This window comes from Equus caballus, chromosome 17, assembly GCF_041296265.1.
Source record: "Equus caballus isolate H_3958 breed thoroughbred chromosome 17, TB-T2T, whole genome shotgun sequence".
Taxonomy (NCBI): domain Eukaryota; kingdom Metazoa; phylum Chordata; class Mammalia; order Perissodactyla; family Equidae; genus Equus; species Equus caballus.
The window spans coordinates 94,171,790-94,190,683 of NC_091700.1; positions in this window are offsets into that span (position 1 = coordinate 94,171,790).

Below are 18,894 nucleotides of genomic sequence, written 5' to 3' on the forward strand. Positions count from 1 at the left end.
AGGAAATAAAACAATAAAGGTAATATAAAAAGTAAGCATAAGCCGAGTCAAGATTCTTAGAAATTGAAAGGAAAGGAGTTACTGTTAATTTTTTATCTTTTGTTTCCACAATAATGATATTACAAATTTTAATGTATAGCACATTATTCTTTTATACGAGAAAGCAAAAATCAAGTGCTTTAAAATAGAATTTCAACAGCGTTCTTTTTATGATAAAAGTGCTCAAAAAATCTCATAGAATTTCACAGCTGAAGCAGACTTGAGGGACATTTTATCCAACCCTGAACCCACACCCGAACTCTGTATGGCTAATCATAGATGAAAATGTTGCTTCATAAACTTCCACAAACACAAAAGGAACCCAAAAGTAACAGAAGTTTTGAGGAGTGGAACCACTCCCCTAATATCCAATTAGTTGTTCAACTAATATAGCCTTTGCCCTGTCCCTTGGTCTACAATCATCTCCCTTAGACTCTTCCATAAGAAGGCAGAACCTCTCTGATTTCACCCAGAAGGTGCTGCCATTTTGATGAATGAGTGAGGCAAAGCTTTTGGACAAATTATTTGACTCAACAGACGCAGGTGAACAACACAAAACAATCGTGCTTGTAATTTTTTATGCTGACACTGTACTGCTTGTCCCTTACCTGATAAGGTTTATAACTGAGCTTTACCTTTCTAACTTACAAGGCAGTATTTTTACTTTTCCTTTGAATTCTTTCAAGAACTCTAGCCTAAATGTCTTCTTATATCTCTGATCAACGCAGAATATATCCATATCTACTTGGTCTACTCTTCTCGAACTTCCAGCCATGTGACCTTTTGTTTTGAGTGCCTTATTTTCTCAGTTATTATCCTTTTGGGTTTTGCTAGCAAGATTTTCCTACCAACCACGTCATTATTCATTTTCTGGGAGCTTTTAAGTATAAAACAGCAAAATTTTAAGAGTTATATTGTGATCCAGGCAATTTTTAAAAAACAAAAAATAGCAAGGAAACAAGCAAACGAAAGTAAGAGACACTATGCGGTATAGTAGGAAAAGCCCTCAACTAGATGTTGGATGATGGCACTTCAACAATCAAGCTCCTGGAGCCCAAAGGAGATGAACAAAGGGACCCTTAACCATTTGATGGAAATGCATTTGGGAGGTGTCCTGCATCCCTTGGGAGGATGGTCTCAATGACCTCCATGTGCCATGCCCATTTTGAATATTCCTTAAGTATAATATTTTTGAGCAGGTGTTCTCACAGACTGAATGATCCGGGCCGAATTCTTTAACCATTTTGTCTTTCTTTCCAACTCTGATGCTGGCATGCTCATATCTGTTGAGGCAGGATAATTGTGGTAAACCCATGAGATGACTTGTGTGACTTTCTCTTGTGAACTGTAAGTGCACTATCTGTGCAAAGTATCACTAATAATGTGTTTAATCATTGAACCTTACATCTAACCTACCGGCATTAGAACAGAAATGTGTGATATTTAAACATAAGCCAACGTTGACTTATTTCCTTCAAGTTTCCGCTGGATGTGTATGCATTCCAGGTCAAATGGCTTATTTCACAAGGAAAATAAACCTCATGTCAAGCTTTGTAGGCAATCAAATTTTAAAGGAACACCCTTCTCTATGGTGGAGGAATACATTTTTGAAAGCTTACTGAGATGCTATCAACAATAACTAGAAACATTAAGTGTAGAAATAGCTAAAACACCACTGTAGGAATTTTGAATATTTACTATGCACATCGTAGTGTCTTTGTCTTAGGACAAAAATGATGCAGCACAGCAAATGTGGAAACAGGAATAGAATTACCTGCAAATGAAACAGACACGGAGGATATATAAAAGATTTCAGCCAAAGCAGGCATGACAATAGGAGCCCTGTCCCATTTCCAGCCAAGGAAATTACCTGGCCTAATAGGATTTGATATACCTCGGTGAGAAGCCCTTGCTTTTAATTTCTCCATTTCCTACCCTCCTCCCCCCATGCTACAGAGTGTGTTTAGTTGGCCAAGTGGTTGGAACTGAATTATTTTTATTTAGTTTACATGAAAGCATTCTTTTTAGAATAGTAAAGCTAGAAGGCATTCAATATAATAACTGGATAATTAAAACTCTATTCCCAAAACTATCATCTAATAAACTCCTTGAACGTTGGTTTAACTACTCGATATTAAATTAACAATTTTCTTAATATTTATTTACCCTGACAAATGAGCAAAGATACAATCAGAAATCAACTTACTCACTTCCTTGCACTGACTCCCTTTCTGCCCCTGCCTTTGAGGGGCAAATCTCTGTTACTGAATGAAATACATAGTGGATCCCACAACTTAGCTGCTCACTCTCAGTAATGAAAAGTCTTCTAGTTACTTTTATTACCAAGCATCACCTTATTTTGTTAATTACAATTCTTTGAACTCTGTAAGAATCATAACACCAATACGTGTTTAAAATTCTCTTCCCACATTTGGTCAATCCAGTGGGCAAGCAGTAAACTTTCCTATTTTTAAGTCTGAGGCTTCTGTCCCTTTCCCCAACACCCCAACAAGACTGTGGCTCCTGCAGGACTGAATTGGGAGGTGTTATGAGGCATTGATGATCTTATTGACTTGCCCCCTTGTAAACTGTGTGATTCCTCTGAAAACAATGGGAAGTTTCATGCTGAATTCTCCAGGAAACACTTGGGGCTCCTTGAGACCCCAACCATGGGGAGGGGTCTTTACTACTTTGGTCTTTTTACTTTCCAGAGTAATTCCAATACTTCCATGTCCCTTAGGTCCAGGGACACACATCGAGTTCTTTGATGGGGAGGGGAAAAGGGTAGGGGCTTGTAGCACATCTACAGTCTCTCCGAGGAGAGATGGCACTCTTCCTCCATACTCTCCACATGGATATTGAGCGTAAGGTCAGGAAGCCTGTTCTGGAAACCTCTTTTCAAGTTAATAGTCAGGATAATTGCCACTCTCTTGACATCAACCTGTCTTTCCTCACCAATTATTTTTAAGATATTCTCTTTCTTTGCTGTTCTGCAATTTTACTATAATGTGTCAAGATGTGAATTTTTCTTTAACTATCCTGCTTAAGATTCATAGGTTTTCTTGAATATATTGATTATTGTCATTCACCAGTTCTCAGATATAATCTGTATAATATTTATCTCTCTTCTGCTTTTGGAACTCTAGTGAGAGGCAGATTAATCCTTTACACCCCTTCTTCTATGTATGTTAGGTTCTCCTTCATATTTCTCATTTCATTGTTTGTGCTGCATTCTAGAAAATTTCTTCGCTAAGCCTCTCAGCTGTGCCTTATCTGCTGTCACACCCAATTCCATCTGTTCTCTTACAGCTAAGTGTTCCACTTGGTTCTTTTTAAAATAAGTGTGTTTATTCCTCATTTTTTCTTTTTCTGTGATATATTTTCAAACTTGTCTTTTGTTTTTTAAAACATATTATATGCATTTTTATATATATTTGTATTCTCTGTGTGATTGCAGTAATTTCTTTTTTTTTTTAGTGGCTTTATTTTCAATGTCCCTTGTTTTTGCAAGTTCTCACTCATGATTCTTCTTTCTTTAGTGAACTTTGACTATGAGTGCTCATTTTCTCTGAATAAATTCTTTGAGTTCAGGAATGAAGGTGAAATACTCTGAAGAGGATTCATATTGCTTTTGCTGTACTAAATTAACTTTAAAGTAAACTCTGGGTTTTTGTCTTATATTTTTTGTTTTGTTTTATTTTGTTTTTAAAGATTCACCCTGAGCTAATATCTGTTGTCAATCTTCCTCTTCTTATTTTCCCCTTCCCAAAGCCCAAGTACATAGTTGTCTATCCTAGTTGTAAATCCTTCTAGTTCTTCTATGTGAGCAGTGGCCACAGCATGGCAACTGACAGACAAGTAGTGTGGTTCTTCACCCGGGAATGGAACCCAGGCTGCAGGAGCAGAACTCACAGAACTTTAACCACTAGGCTGTCGAGGCTGGCTCTTTATGCTATTTTTATTTTACTTTTTATCATGCAGAGAGTGTGAAGGTGAGGTCCAGCTTTTCTTTGTCTTGACTCTCTAGGATTTCTGGGAGGTATGTGTGTGTGTGTGTACATACGTGTGTGTTCATGTGTTTACTTTCCATGCAATACCAAGTTTAAGGACAGGATGTGTACTTTGTGTCACCTGGACAAAGGGGTTGACTTTAGTTTCAATGCACAGTTACACTAAAGATTTAGCCTCGTGATGGTTCCAACTTATTAAGGGTCCTTTCCTGAATAGAATTCCACCTTGTCGGGCCCTGAAGGTTCTCTCCTATTTCTTGCATTCTGAGAGGCTGTGCAAGCCAATTTGAAACAACATTTTTGGCAAATTTCCTCAAGGTCAAGCATGTTTTAGAATTTTACTTCCTTTTCTAGTTTCTTTCTCTACTTAGTTTTCAAATGAAAATTCTTTCCTTCTTGGGCATTGATTCATTTATAAAACATATATTTTCCATGACATTAGGCCTTTTATTAGTGGAACAATCAGTTAGAGTATGGAGTTTCCCATATTGCCAGAAACAATAAGACTTGATGAGAGAATTAAAATTTAGAGAAATGTAATGAAATCTTGCAAATGAACAAATGCTTCACAAAGTTTAACCTTTGTTTACACAATGCCTCTCGCCTGCTTGAAGTTTGTTATTAAAATAAAACAATCTATTGTTTCTACTCCCCAATATACCTAACTAAATTGTGGACTTGCAATTTAACACAGATTTGGAAATAATTTATGTACCGCCTTCAAAATGTTCTGGAAGTATCCTGGATAATTGCCATATGCAGGTTTTAACAGAAACAGTACTATAGCGAGAATAATCTGGTGTGTGATAATGAAGCACACTGCATAATTCCTAACAAATAAGTGCTAGATTTCCATTTTATCAATTTCACAGATTTTTAAATGGTGGAGTACTTGGGTTTTTTAATGAGTTTATGTGATTGATTGTAAATTAGAATATCCTAATTGCTTTCATTATGGGCATTTTGAACAAATTCTGTATGGATTCCATCATACAGAACCCATTCTTCATGGGTTTCAGTGTTTATATCTTTAAAAATGCTGCCTCTCCAAACTCAAAGAATGGAAGTATTCTGATATTAAACTTGGCAAGTTCCCTCAACATGGTCATCATGCCACTGATGGTTGACAAACATTTATAGACTGAATAATCTGTGTAATTAATATTACTTTCTGACTGATAAATGCAATTGGAGACAGGAAAAGATCCTGGCCTGGATCGAGTCCTTTATTATGAGCTCATGTCTATCCCACACGAGCTTTCCTTTTTGGAGATGACAACTGTCGCTGTGAGGTTACGGACAGACCTGCATATATCCAAGGTAACTATTAAAAAGAGACTCAGGATAAGCTTCCTTGAAGTATACAACCTTGGCATAGGTTTTCTTAGAAAGAAGAACACAGGCTTGGTGGCTGAAGCTATGTACTAATCCCATAAACAAAAATCCTTAAGAAAATCTGTTTATTCTAGCTTCCCACACTCATAGCATGCATTCCCCGTACAAACAATATTGAGACGTGGAGTCACTACAAATTTTTAGTGTCTGAGTTTTGCTAAACAGTCAGCATTGGCTTGGAAATTTGAGCCCAGTGTGCAATCCTATCTCGAGCCTGCTTCCCTGCCAAGCCTCACAATTCTTGTTCCACCAAAGCCCCTCTGAGTTGAGTGTACCCTACACCCCACCTCCAGACCTCCACTCCATGGGGTCAGAAGATACTATTTCCATCCACTTCATTAAGAAAATTGAAATCCATCTCACCTTCCTGGTTCCCACTAACAAATTTACAAATATATGTGATTTCTCTCCTCCTTTCCTCTAGCCCCAGCTCTTTTCATACGTGTAATGCGTATGGAGGCCTAGACGGCAGAAATAAACAGACTAAGATATGAATGAAGGCTGTAAAGCAACAGAAGTGTGTTTCGGCTCAAATAGCATTCCAACAATATGAAGAGACTTGGTTTCCTTCTGTTGTATGGCTCATCTCTATGGCTGTGGCTTTTGCATCCAGCAGGCAGAGGGGAGAGCATGGGGCACACCCACTTCATAAAAGCTTTTGCCCTAAAATGCCATGTCATCTTCATGGCTGGAACTCAGTCACATGACCACATTTAACTGACTCGAGCTGTGAGAAAGGAGTCTAGCTTGGGGAGAGAGAGTCCAAAGAGAAATGGAAATGAATTTACGGCCACTCTGCCACACCAACCATCCCCACGTATGCTCCTGAGCTTCTCTCTCACCCCACTATCACCTCCCACTCAAAACTTTGCTCCTTTCTTCTGCTTTAGCTATAACCACTCCTCCTCACCTGGCTTCTTCTCAGCATATAAACAAAACTATATCTCACTCTTCTTAATAAATTATTTTCTTCCCTTTCTTTTACTTCCTCTCCTCTAAATAATAGTAATCATAGTTGATCATAGTCCATCATCATCATCATCATCTGCAAAGACTCTATCAGCCACTCTCCTCCAGGTCATTCTTTTAAACATCATTGCAAATTTTTATCTTCTGTCTCTACTGACAGTAACTGAGAAACAATTATCAAAGATCTTGCCGTCAAATTCTATAAGTTCTTCTTATTTCACATGTTGCTTTACAACTTTCCAGAATCAAACATTGCTAAAATTGCTTTCTTTCTTTCCCTGACACTGCAATCCCTCATTTGCTTTTTTGCTTATTCTGGTTGGTCTCGCAGCTGCTCGTCCTCCCTCCGCCCCTTAACTGTGGATGTTTCCCGGGGCACTTCCTCTAACCCTCTTCTCTTTGCACTCTAAACGTTTTACATTATCTACTACTTTATTATCAATTAGTAACTTCAACAATCACTTTTCTCAGGATTACAGCCAAATGTATATCTCCAGCCTTCATCATTCCCCAAGTTCAAGCCCTACATATTGGCCTGTCCATCAAGCACAACCAATCTGTGGTCTCGCAGACACTTCAAGCCCAATATGACTTCCCTGAGGATGTCTCCTTTACTGACAAGCAGCTATCTACTCTTCTCTGAATGTCACTCATCCTCCTGGTTGCCCACATAGGAGCACTTGACCCATCCTTCTCTCTTACTGTCCTTCATGGTTAATCGGTGCGCAATCAGGTTGGTGCTACCTCCTTGATACCTCTGGGACTGTCACCTCTCACGTGCGTCACGGCAGAGGTGTTCTGTCTCTATCATGACATCACCTTCCTTGGTCCAATTTGTTCTCCATATTGACAACAAAGGCAACCTTTGAAAACGTGAAACTGATCATACCATTGCCTTGTCTAGAACTTTCAGTAACTCTCCCTTTACAGACTGAGTAATCTGTGTAATTAATCTTACTCATTTAGAGGTGTGTTAGTTTTCTATTGCTGCATAACAAATTAAATAACACACTAAATGGCTTAAAATAACCCCCATTTATTATCTCACAATTCTGTAGTTCAGAAGTCTGGGTGGGCTAGATTGGGCCTTCTGCTCAGAGTCTCATGAGACTGAAATCAAGGCATCAACATGCTGGGCTCTCATTGGGAAACTCTGGGAACAATCTGCTTTCAAGATCATTCAGATTGTTGGCAGAATGTAGAACTGTGACGGTATGACTGAAGATCCTGTATCCTCTCTGGCTGTTGGCCCTGGGTCGTTATCAGCTTTTAGAAGCCACCTGGATTCCTTTACCTGTGGCCCCCTCCATTTTCCAAGCCATCAATGGCATGTCGAGTCCTCCCACACTTCAGATATCTCTGGATTTCTCTTCTCCTTTATCTCTCTGCACTTCACATCTGCTTTTAAAGGCTCCTGAAATAACATTGGGCCCATCTGCAGTATCCAGGATCATGTCTATTTTAAGGTAAGTTTATTAGTAAGATTAGTTACACCTGCAAAGCACCATCTGCTATGTACATACCACAACCATGAATGTGACACCAGAAGGTAAAGGTCATAGCGATCAAAATTATGCCTATCATGCTGGGTAAGTTTCAAACCAGTTAGCATGGCATATAAGAGCAGCCATTTCAACCCATTTCCTACCTTACTAACCTTCCAAGTTTACCACTCGCCATATGTCTAGTGTGTCTGTACTTGGATACTTGGAAATAGGGCCTCTAGGGAAGTAACTAAGGTTAAATGAGGTCATAAGTGTGGGACCCTCATCCTATAGTATTAGTGTCCTTCTAAGAAGACACATCAGAAAGCTCTCTCTCTCTCTCTCTTCCTGTGAGCACACATACAGAGGAAAAGCCATGTGGAGACATAGGGAAAAGGTGGCCTTTTGCAACCCAGGAAGAGAACCCTCACCAAAAATCGAATCCTCCTGAACCTTGATCTGGAAATTCCAGTCTCCAGAACTGTGAGAAAATGAATGTCTGTGTTAAGGCCACCCAATCTATGGTCTTGTGTTATGGCAGCCTGAGCTGGCTCATGTCATCACTTACCTACATCCCACGTCCTACCCCATTGTTCCCTATTTCCTAGTATCCAGACATCCACGATTCCCTGCCTTTGTTAACAGTTTCTGTTCCTTCTATCTCCCAGAATGCCCTTCTCTTTGTTGTCTCTCAGATCATTTTCTTGTTTCTTAGACTCAGGTCACCTCCTCTGAGAAAATGTCTTCACACCAACTTATGATAGCGTTTTATTCCTTCCATTTCCCTGTCACTATATTTTACGTATCACTCTCATAACAACTAAAACTTCTTTTTTTATTCCTGTCTTCCCATCACAGGTTATAACCTCCTCAAGCCTATGGACTGTGTCATCTCTCTTGATGTTGCCACATCCTAAAAGAATCAGAGAGAGTCTGGTCCTTTCAGTGATTCCATCTAGAAACGAAACGTGTGGACAAGCAACAGGCTGAAGCTCCAACAAAAATATTTGGCAAGAAAACCCCAAATGAAGGCCTCTTGTCAGACAGTTGACTTGGGTATGTGTCTGGACCCCACCAACTCCGTGTATCACTAACTGGGATGATGACAGAGAGCCGAGCACCTAGACGACCCACTTACATGGGGCATGAGATGTAGCTGTCCCATTCTAGGATGTCTTTGGAAGGAGAGGGATTACATCCAGATGTTTTTCTGAGGCTTTGGGGGCTTCCATTCTCAGACAAAATCAGAGTAATTTTACCACCCACCGAAGTAAGGGTGAGGTGTGTTAAAGCATTGGTCAGCTTCCCCCTTAGTCTCCAAGGGAAAGGTGTGGGGCAATTTGCATTAGATAGTCATCAGCAGGAATTCCAGTGGGGCTGTAGGAGAGGAAAAGGTAAGGGAAGCCAGGGGACAGCCTGCCCTGTCCCTTTGCATTCCAGGTGAGTCTGAGGGAGTGATCCTTTCTTCAAGCGTATCAGGAAGTGGCTAGACTCATACACAGGCTGTGTGATGTCTGTTGCGCTTTTGTGAACTGCCAGCCTGCTCTAAGTGCTGTACATTGACGATAGGGGTGTAATTGGCTAAACGGCAGCCAATGCACTCGGATGTAGCGGCATCACGATTGCCGTACGTGGCAGACTGCTGAATTTGTTCACGCCATAGGTAACCGCTAAGCTACATTTCCTAAAGCTCAGCAAAATGAATCAAAAACCTTCCTGCATAGGAAAGCATTTCCACACTCTATATTATTCCTAGGGGGAAAAAAATCGTGGTTTGATTTAAATTCAGTTAAATGAATGTGCATTTTCAAATGAAATTGCTTAGACAAGGTTCTTTGTATGAAAACTCGCATTTGGTATTTGGCTTGGTTAAACCGCCCACCTCGCTTTTTTCCTTAGCATCTTTGATAAAACTGTGCCTTTGGTGTATCTTTGTGGCACCGTGGACTGAGTAACTCTTTAAAATATAATCTCGCATTTTTTGAACGATATAGTCAATGGTTTATTCTGTAGCCAAATTACAGCCTTTTTTCTAATATGGGAAAAAAAATGGGATGCTAAATTCTTCAAAACTGAGAGACTCGTGGGTCTTTTGATGACAGAATTTAAAATTTCTATAAGCAAAATTGTTTGGTAAATAACTATTATCTCAGTAATTTTTACATTTTGTAAAACAGCTACAGCCCGAGTCATGACGAGACTTGAATTTGTGTAAGTAGCCCGTGATGGTGGGCGCTTGCGCGGAGACCCGTTTCCTCACGTTCAAAGTGCAATGGAAGGGAAAGAAAGGAGGAATCTGGCCTGTATTGGCCCCTTTGATGTGGTGCATGCTTTTACCTTTCCTCAGTTGATCCTCATACTGACAATACTTGACATTTATTTAGCAAACCATCCCTGCCCAACATTAAATTCTTCACTTGGATGGTCGCATTGAATCCTCACGCTTCCTCCAAAGGGCAGGTGACATTGTCCCTATTTTATAGAGGACGCATGACCCGAGGAAGCTGAGCAGCCTGAATGCAGCTTTTAGGTAACAGAGACCAGATGATCCTTGGTATTTAATTTTTGATAAAATCAGAACTCACTGGGGGAATGGACAAAGGTAATTCAATGGAGAAAGAGCAGGAACAGAGCAGTCTTTTTATTTTTTTATTTTTTTGAGGAAGATTAACCCTGAGCTAACATCTGCTGCTAAGCCTCCTCTTTTGCTCTTACTCTCTGAGGAAAACTGGCCCTGAGCTAACATCTGTTCCCATCTTCCTCCACTTTATTATATGTGGGACGCCTACCACAGCATGGCTTGCGAAGTGGTGCCTATATCCACACGCGGGATCTGAACTGGCAAACCCCGGGCCATCGAAGTGGAATGTGTGATCTTAACTGCTGCACCACTGGGCCTGCCCCCAGAGCAGTCTTTTTCATAAATAGTGGCAGAACAACTGGATATCCATACAGAAAGTATGAACTCCAGTCCTACCTCATACCACACAAAAAATACTCAAAATTAAGCATAGATAAAAATGTCAAAACTATATCATAAAACTTCTGGAAGAAAATGCAGGAAAAAAATTCAGACCCTTGGTCCAGGCAAACGTTTCTTAGATAGTACACAAAAGCACTAAGCTTAAAGGATAAAACATTGCATTTCATCCAGATGAAAATCCTGTTCTTCAAAAGAGACCACTGAAATATGAAAAGAGAAGGCACAGACTGAGAGAAAAATATTTGCAATGTGTATATCTGATAAAAGACATATGTCCACAATATGTAAAGAATACTTATAACTCAAAAATAAAAAGACAAAATCCCAATTTAAAAAAGTTAAAAAATAATTTTTGAAAAGACACATTGCAGAAGAAGAGATATGAATGGCCAAAAAGTACATAAAAAGATGTTCAACATCATTATTCATCAAGGAAATTCAAATCAGTACTCACCTACTAGAATGACTCAAATTAAAGAGTTTCCTTGGGGGCCAGCCCTGTGGCCTAGCAGTTAAGTTTGGCACGCTCTGCTTCGGTGGCCTTGGGCTGCGGGTTCAGATCCTGGGCATGGACCTACAGGACTTGTCAGCCATGCTGTGGCAGCAACCCACATATGAAATAGAGGAAGACTGGCATGGATGTTAGCTCTGGGCTAATCTCCCTCAGGAAAAAAAAAAAAAGAGTTTTCTTACATTGCTCGTGGAAGTATAAAATTATACAACTGTTGGGAGAGAGTCATCCTTGGGTTTCTCCTACTGCTACACATTTTCTGGGTACGAGGCCTCACCACTTTCTTTATCCAGACCATTTCTTATGATTATATTTGCAAAAAGCAACTTTGAGGGATGGTGAACTGTTTTCAGGCAAGACAAAGTGCAAGCTTTCTTACTGTTTACCCTAAAATGGAAAGTTTCCCAAATAACTGTTCCTCTCCAGTAATGTCCAGGCATTTATCTTGGTCCTCTGTGTCACCCCTGTGGGACTTGGGGATAAGAGAAAGCAATACAAACATGATGTTCATGTGGCTTGCTGTACCATAGATGATAAAGTCATTTTCCTCTAACCCAGAAGTCTCCTGTATTCTGCCTACATCCACAAAACATTAATAGGCTAACTTACTAGGTGTGAGTAGGGTAAAATTTCAGACTATGACAACAGCCACTTAGAGAAAGTTTTGCATTTTCTAATGTAGTTAAATATATACATACTGCATGACCCCAAAATTCTACTGCTACATATTTCTCCAAGAGAAATGAAAATGTGTCCACAAAAAAAATTGTGCATGAATTTTTATAGAATTTTATCAAGTATAGCCTAGAATGGGTATGTTCATACAACGAACTGTTAATCAACAACAAACAAGAGCAAACAACGGACACAACATAGATGATTCTCAAAAACATTACGCTGAGTGAAAGAAGTCAGACACAAAAGAGCACCTTGTCTATGACTATATGAAGTTCTCCAACTGAAAACTAATTCATAGGGAGAGATTTCCATCCATGGGGGAAAAATCGTGAGATTTGTCTTGGAGATATATCTTGAGAACTCCAAGTAAAAATGTTACATATTCATTTAGTGAAATATTAATTTGTGAATGAACAACATTTAAGGGTAGAGACCAATCCGGAACAGAGGCAGAGAGAAAGATGAAATAGTGGCCAGTGAAGCAAAAGTTAGTAATATTTTACGAAAGGCTGGATGGTCTGAAAAGTTAAATGTTAATGGGTCTTATAGTGAACTGAGGACCAAAAAAGTGTCCATTGCTTTATGGACATGTATGTCACTAAGCACATTAAAAACCATTTCAGTCCATAGCCAGGGTGGAAACACAAGTGAAGAAAGTTGAGGAGTCCATGGGAGCTGACACAATGGAAATGGAGAGATGAAAACTCTTTTGGTACAGCTCCTTATAAACAGTTGATAAACAATAGGCACATGGTAAATGGAATGATGAGTAGGATTTAGAGTGGCTTTCATTTTTTACTTTTATTTTAGTTGAAGAGACTTCTGCAATATTGAAGCTAATAGGAATCACACAGGAAGGAATCAGGCTCATAACTCACTCAGTATCTAAGGAGAGCATAGTGATACAGCTTTCTCTTCTTTTTCTTTCTTTCTGTGGAAATATGCTAACATATCCTGCTAGCCTGCATTGATAGAAGGCTAGGAGACTAGATGGAGGTTTAATTTAATTATGCAAATATCATCGTCTGTTTTTGTCAGTTTTCCCTAGGTTAGGATACGCTACGAAATAACCTCCAAATCTCAGAGGCCTGAAACAATCATTTATTTCTCATTGATTTTGCATTTCTGCTGTGGGTTGGCTATGGTTTTGCTCCTCATGCCTTTTCACTCTAGAATCCAGATTGGAAGTGCAGCCTTTATTTAAAACATATGTTTCTTGGGGCAAAAGGGAAAAGTGTGATAGCAAAACCATATAACAGCCCTTAAAGCTCTTACTCAGACATGGCAGATGTCTTCTATTTTGAAAAGTGACAATTCTCCAAGCAGTCCAGAAAACAGATTTACAGACAAAGAGAACACAATAAGCAAAGACCTGAAACCACAAAGCAAATATCCTCTTTGGGAAAAGAAAATATCAGTGAGCAACCTGTGAAGATGGGGGATGAGACTAGAAAACTGAGCACAGGTGGCATTCTGCTGGACCATCCACTGTTAGAAAGAGCATAATTGCTGAACACAGAGGTAGGCATGGGAAAAACAGTGGAGGTCATGATACAGATCTTGGGCTCACAATTTCATGGAGAAGTGTGGGATTCAGACAAGTAATCTGGCAATTACAGTGAAGAGTGGAAACTATGACCATGGCAGTGAATATACTGAGCATCCAGTGAGTATGCTGATGTGGGGGGATTTGAGATGGGGAGAATTTGGAGCATTATCTGTGATGGGAGTTGTGGGGCCAGGTCGGGCAGAACTTTGTAAGTTATGATAAGAAATTTAGACTTCACTTGGAGGGCAAGGGGAAGACATTAAATTAGTTAACCAAGTGAACGACATGATGTTAGTTCCATTGTAGAAAGTGAAAACCTCTAGAATAGATTTAAAAAAGAACGATGGAAAAAGTTGAAACACGTTGATTATATTCTAGGCAAATGACCTGAAAGAGGGTTGTGGCAGTCAGGATAAAGAGCAGTGAGCGCATTTAAAATGTATTAAGAGCACTGAATCAATAGCACTTTGTGTCTTGTTAGAAATGAAGGGGGTGTTTGGTGGTGACGCAAGGGAAAAATCAAAGATGACTACTATGAAGCTTCTGTGAGAAACTGAATGGTTGGTGAATCTTCTACTAAAACAGAGAATTCAGGGCCAACTGTAGACTCGGAAGCTGTTTACAGGTAACGAGTTCAGTTTTGAAGTTTGAAATGTCTAGTGGACATCAGGTAAATATGTCCAGGAGACCAAATCGAGTTGTAAGAATGGGTCTGGAAAGAGAGAAGGATTTGGAAATATCAGTAGCACAGTGGAGTAGATAAGAAAATGTAGGGATGGACTGGGTTACTTGCTGTTACTTATGACAAGCTGTGCTGAGCTTTAAACTAGGAGATGATTTGTACTTTAGAAGGATTATTCTGATGGCAGTATTAATAGGAAGCAAGACAAAACAGTAAGAACTTATTCCTCAATTGACAGAGTGAGAAATGATATAAGTCTTAACCAAGAAACTGGTCATGAGAATGACAGTAGGTATGAAAAGGAGTTAATAACCTCAAGGAAGATCAAGAGACTGCATAAATGGGACTTGGCAGTGTAGGAGTTGAAGGGGGTGAAAGCTGAGTTTCATGGTTGATTGGTTTTACAGTGTTACAACCCAGATGGGGATACATGAGGAATAGCAGGTTAAAGAGGAGGCATTCCATTTAGAATATCTTCTGTTTGAAAACCATGTAGGCAAGTCAGAAGGAGAACCTCCTTGGAAGGCACACATAGGATACTAAAATCTTAGCCAAAAATATTTGAACATCAGGAGCATGTTTATTATGCTTAAATCCACAATAGTATATGAGACTGCCCAGGAATAGCATGCGGATTTAGCAGCATGAGAGGTCAAAGGACAAATTTCTGGAACACCAATACTTGTGGAGTTATCAGAGGAAAAAATATCATGCAAAGGTCACGGTGGTAGACAATGTTAATTGTTTAACCAATATCCATTCAACTCTTTCTTCCTAATGAAAAACAAATTTCCTAGTGAAAAAAGAGGCAATACACTTGGCTAAAAATAATAATCTTCTCAACTTCGCTTTCACCTACAAGTGTCAAAGTTCAGGCCTGTCATATCAGGCCTGTCATAACTGAAGCCAGTGACATCTAAGGAGAATCTACTGCAATCATTCTTAGGAAGACTTTTTCTTTCCCAGTTAAGGGGAACAGAGGAAGCTTTTACTGTTTTGTCTCTTCCTTTCTGTCTTGGATATAGACAGGAGGACTGTCCATAGCATATCAATCCTGCAGAATTGCCACAGGGCAACAAACATCAGAACAAAAGCAAAATGATAAAGAGGTTGGAGCAGAAAGACGGAAATTACCTAGATCTCTGACAGCATTGTCAAGTAGCTGCCCCAGCCCTGAACTTCTCAATTCCAGATTTCAAGACTGATGAAAAAATAATCCTGTTTGTTTGTTTGTTTTAGTCACTGTTGGTTGTTTTTAGTCACCTACAGTTAATTCTTTACCACAGAGATACTGAGAAGAAACATCACAAAGTAGAGGAAAACCAAGAGTATGCAGTTTCACAGAATCCAAAGAGGAGAAGTTAAAAATGGCCAAGGCCAGACTGAAGGGTACTCCATGTTTACTCAATAAGAAAGTCACTCTTCTCAGGAAACCTTCAGAAAACTGGGTGTGGAGGTCGGGGTGCAGAGTTCAGAAGCTGGAAACAGGTGAGAACCTGGAAACCATGAGAATTACAATCTTTTTCCAAGAAGGTTCACCAAAAAAGAAAGATAAAAGAAGTGGTTTAGTAGAGAAACTGGAAGAACATGGAGGAGGAGTCAACAAACAAGGGCCCACAGGGCCACCTGTTCCTGTGAATGAAGTTGTATTGGAAGTAGCCATGCACATTCATTTGTATGTTGTCGTGGCTGTTTTCTCCATGATGGGACAGCTGAGTAGGGCGATAGGAACCATATGGTCCTCAGAGCCAAAAGTATTTACTGATGCAGAGCTTCAAGAGAAGTTTTTGTTCCTGCTTTCAGGATGGGGACGTCATTGACATGATCATAGGAGAAGGGAGAAGCTGCAGATAAATGAGAGAGATCGTTAAACTACTAACACAATGACCCTTCAAAGACAGGGGTAGATGGATTGCTATAGAATCAATATTAACAGTATGGAGAAAGGATGATTTGTGAGAGGGCAGGTGGGAAGTTGAAAATTTCTTGTTTTCTTGGTGAAGAAAGGGTTGAGATATCCTCTTCAAAGTGATTAGTACGGGGGGCATGACACCAGGCTCAGAGATTACCATCTCTGAGAATGCCGTCTGGAAGGTATTGACAGCGTGAATCTTTAATGAGGAAACAAACACCCGTGTCACACATTTCATGTCCCCAAAACACCAAAATCAATAAAAGCACTAAATAAAATGTGCTTGAGTTTCTCCCCAAATTTCTTCAATTTTAGATAAAGGTTGTATTTATTTTGTTATATTTTTCCTCCCTGACTTCAAAACTCTGAAAGTTGTAGATCTGAAATAGACTTCACTACCATTATTCAAGAGTTCCAGAAAAATAAAGATCATTGCAAGACTGCTGAGATTTCCATAATAACTAAAAGAACAAAGTAAAATTTTATTGAGACTAAGACAAACTCTTGTTAAATGTTTTTATATATTAAAATTACAAATAATACAAAAAAAGCCCCTCCATTGCATAGAGTCATGTGTGTTTAAGTAACAGAGATTTAAAAAATATCTTATTTAGTTGAATCCATTGCAGTTGGTTGTATGATGGATTCAATGTATTTGCTCCCTTGTCTGGTAGGAAGCCCACAGCTTCTTACTCTGATGACATCAGGCTTGACCATGTCACTTGCTTTGGACAAGGAAATGTTAGCAGCAATGATGTACATTCCTTCAAGACTCATCAAGCGGTTCTTTTGTTTCTCCTATATTTTTCCAGAACTCCAGTGTCTAAAATAGGGGGGCTGTTTCATCCTGGAACCAAGAGTAAAGAAGACACAAGGATCAAAGTCTTAGTGGATCAGTAGTCAACATATCCCATGAATGGGAAATAAGCATTTATTGTTATAAGCCACTGAGATTTGAGGATAATCTGTGCAAACTGATGGATACATCTCTTATTTGAAGATGATTCCAGTACCTCCCTATATCGCTTAAACTTTCCCTTATTTTAATTCTGGCATTAAGGAGACACCCAGAAATATATATCAAGTAATGCAATGGAGATCTTATAGAGCTTATATAAAAGAACAGAGATATTATGGAATTCTAAGCTCCTGAAGGATATTTGACCATTTGACATAACGAGAAATAAATTTTATTACGTTAATTCACTGAGAATATGGCACTTAATTTATTAAAGCAGCTGGTGTTTCCTTAATTAATACTGGCTTCCAAAGAGGAAAGCTCAGATTCGTACCTTGTTAGAGGCTTGGTAGGCCAAGATGGCTAAAAATGTTCTCTTTTGGTCCTTTGACCCTCCAGTTATGTGTGTATGTGTTGTGTTTCATTCTGTCAGATTTGGGCTAGTGGGAATGTGTCATATTTCAGACTCTCTCATGTCAGAAAAGTGTATTAAATAACCTCAAGACACAAAGTTGTTCAAAACTGACTTACGTTGATGAAGGCTACAAATGGGAATCAAAACTATAAAAATTAACCAATCTCCTGACAACTTTAGCCCTATATTGAAAATAGAAGACACAAAAACTGAGTATTATAGAGAGTTATTTGATGGGCAGAAGTGCAGGTAAAGAAGGTGTAGTGGGGGAAGACATTTCCTCTACCGAATGTGGGTTTGTCTGGCTGGAGAATGAATTAAATTCACATGAGACAGAATAGCAAGAGAAAATTAAACAAAGCTTTGTGAGGACCATGACCCGGGGCCTTTCTTCCCGAAGGAAGAAAGGGCACCAAAGAAGTGGGGTGCACAGAGTGGTTATATACCCCCAAACAGGGTGTTTCACATATGATTGAAATGTCCCTCCCACAATAGTCACAAGATTGCCCTGTCGGCACAGTGCTTGATGGACACAGCAGGTAGTGGGTCTGCTATCTTGGAGGGCGTAGCAGGAGGCAAGTCTATTGTCTTGAGCTGGGTGGTCACAGGTGAACGCACCAATCAGTTCCTAGCCTAAGAAAAGATGCTTAATCCTTAAAGAAATGCCAGCGTTGGAGGGGGAGGGTAGTCAGTTACAGGAGGTCACCAGACAAGCACAATAAACAAATGCAGATTTAAGTCCTTGCCTTCCCCATTGATTAAGAGTTTCTAGAGACAAGGTCATCTCCGCTTCTTCCTGGTACAGAGGGAGATATCTTTACAGATGGAGAGTTCCTTTACAATGTAAATATCTCTTACAAAGGGTAAATAAATTCTACTTTTCAGTTGCTTTCCTGTCTACAAAGTAACCAGCCTCAAATAATCATCACGCCAAAGAGACGTATCTTGGGGTGGTCAATTCCAGGTCTGCACAAAGGCAATTCACAAAAGCATCCGCGGCTGCCTGGCAGAGTGAGCCAGAGTGAGAGGAGACTCCCAAACTGTTTCCAATGTTAATTCAGCACGTTTCATAGGTGCAATTTATAATTTATCAGCATTTACAATACAGATGGTTAGTAACCAATGTAGATCAAGCAGCAGCTATATTTTACTTCATTTTAAAAATTTGCACTGAGTTTTAAACTCCTAAGAGGAATTTAGTGGGCAGACAACTATTCATATATTATCTTGAGTTGGAGGACACTGATCATTGCGTTACCTACAGCTTCAAGGTTTCTTTAGTGACATTTTATGAGTATTTAAATCATGA